Source organism: Oratosquilla oratoria, chromosome 2, assembly GCF_046742065.1.
Source record: "Oratosquilla oratoria isolate Oo_2021 chromosome 2, ASM4674206v1, whole genome shotgun sequence".
NCBI lineage: Eukaryota > Metazoa > Arthropoda > Malacostraca > Stomatopoda > Squillidae > Oratosquilla > Oratosquilla oratoria.
Genome location: NC_134778.1, coordinates 8,804,260 through 8,806,759, shown reverse-complemented (window position 1 = coordinate 8,806,759; position 2,500 = coordinate 8,804,260). Strand labels below are relative to the sequence as shown.

The 2,500-nt window shown below is 43.8% G+C and overlaps 1 protein-coding gene across 9 annotated transcripts in view; it reads left to right on the top strand.

Moving 5' to 3' along the window:
- Positions 1 to 2,500, top strand: part of LOC143036819 (prohormone-4) — a 332,335-nt gene that overhangs the window by 209,196 nt on the left and 120,639 nt on the right. The gene's annotated exons all lie outside the window — the stretch shown is intronic.

Here is a 2,500-nt window from a genome sequence, read left to right as displayed (position 1 = left end):
AGGACTGAAAGAGTGCCTGTATAGTCCCGCTTTACAAGGGAAAGGGGGACAAGTGTGAGTGTGGTAGTTTCAGATGGATCGGCTCGTTGAGTGTAGTTGGGAAGGGTTATGGGAGGGTCTTGATTGAGGGGATTAGGAGAGGAACAGAGGGAGTAATTGATGAGGAACAGTGTGGGTTTAGGACAGGTAGGGGTTATGTAGATCAGTTTTTTGTGGTAAGACAGATATGTGAGAAAGCTATAGGAAAAGGTAAAGATGTTTTTTGGGCCTTTATGGATCTGGAAAAGGCTTACGATAGGGTAGACAGGAAGGCACTGTGTGAGGTATTGCAGGCATATGGGATAGGAGGAAAGCTGTTATGAGCAGTCAAGAGTTTTTATGAGAGTAGCAGAGCTTGTGTTAGGATTAGAAATGGAGAGAACGAATGGTTTGAGGTAAAGGTGGGACTTCGTCAGGGGTGTGTTATGTCGCCCTGGCTGTTCAATCTTTACATGGATGGGGTGGTGCGAGAGGTGAATGGAAGGGTAGTGGGTCAGGGGTTGGAGATGATTAAAGAAAATGGAGAAAAGTGGGAGGTGAGCCAGTTGTTGTTTGCTGACGATACTGTGGTTGTAGCAGGATCAGAGGAGGGATTGAGGAAGTTAGTGACAGAGTTTGAGGTGTGTGAAAGATGGAAGTTGAAGATAAATGTGGGTAAAACTAAGGTGATGAAATGTTCAAGGGGAGAGAGTGACAATAGGCTGGAAGTGAGCATTAAGGGTGAAAGACTGGAGGAAGTGGATAGTTTTAGATACTTGGGTGCGAATGTGGCAAGAAAGGGAGGAGTGGGGGTGGAGGTAGAATGTAGATTGAGAGAAGCGAGTAAATGCCTTAGTGGATTGAAAAGTGTAATGAGAAATAGACATCTGGGAATGGATGCTAAGAGGAGGTTATATGAAGGAGTGATTGTGCCAACAGCATTGCACGGGGCAGAAACATGGAACATGAGAGAGGAAGAGAGAAGGAGTTTGAATGTGTTTGAGATGAAATGTCTGAGAAGTATGATAGGGGTCACTAGGCTGGATAGAGTGAGAAATGAGGAGGAGAACAGGGGTGGAAAGGTAACTGGGAGATAGGGTTGATGAAAGCGTATTAGGATGGTTTGGACACATGGAAAGAATGAGTGAAGAAAGATTAGTAAAAGAAGTGTGGAAGGCAGAGGTGGAAGGAGTGAATATGAGGGGACATCCTAGGATGGGATGAATGGATGGGGTGAAAGGGGCATTACAAAAGAGAGGAATGTCTGTGGAGGAAGGACGGGAGAGGACAGAAGATAGGGGTGAATGGAGAGGGGTTGTGTATAGATGATGCTATGATGCATGAGGGGGAGTGGGTGGGGGATGGGGGGTGAGGAAGTATGTATGAGAAAAAATATGACGCAGCCCAAAGGGATTTCTCCCCGTCTTCTCCTTTTTTGCATGAGGGGATGGAGAGGGGGGGTCGCCGAATTTATGAAGCGGCCTTGCTGTGGATGTGCTGTGTCTTGCGACACTGCTTCTGACCCAGGGCAGTGGACAGGATACAGGGATGACCCGTCATCCAGGATGTGCCAAGATAGGAGGGATGGAGGAGGGTGGAGGGGAGTGGAATATATGGGAAATGAAATGGGTGGAGTGATTTCTATGCCTTTTTCTTTTTGGCTACCCCTCGTGTAAGGGGGAAAAAGACTTTGGTATATGTATGTATGTATATATATATATATATATATATATATATATATATATATATATATAGAGAGAGAGAGAGAGAGAGAGTAGCGAGCATAAGTTAAGGGACAGTAAAACACTTTCTGAATAAATCTTTATTGTAACTTAAGTATTTAATCAAGAGACCTGTAAACTGACACAGATTTACATACACTTCTAGTATGAATTCTGATGAAGTTTTAAAGCAATAGATAGACCGGTTAGTAAATAAGCAGAAGAATAGTACAACAGTTACATTTCCGTGTAGTGCAAAAGTTAAGGGACACATAAAAAAATGCAACCAAAAACCTTGTTGATGTCAAGTTAGCTCTTATTTGTAAGCATTTATAAGACTCTCTGCATCAAGCCAATTATAGCTTAAGCTTGTACATTATTGGAACGCCTTAAAATTCATCATGGCGCCTGCAAAACGTCAACAAGTGTCTGAAGCAGAGAGAAACCGCATTGTGTCTTTACACAAAGATAAATTATCACTTTCAGAGATTTCACGTGCAATAGGGAGATCTCGCAGTATCGTGCAACGCATTGTAGCTAGATTCAAACAGTCAGGAAACGTTAAAACTTTGCCAAAGGCTAGCAGACCTCGAAAAACCAATGCGAGAGAGGACAGAATGATGGTGAGACAGAGCATGCAGGACCGTTTTAAGACTGCAGCTGAAATTTCTCGCGAGATGGGTGAAACTTCCAGTGGCACAGTGTCTCGATTTGTGGTTTCACGTCGACTGAAGCAAGCTGGTTTGTTGGCACGTGTCCCT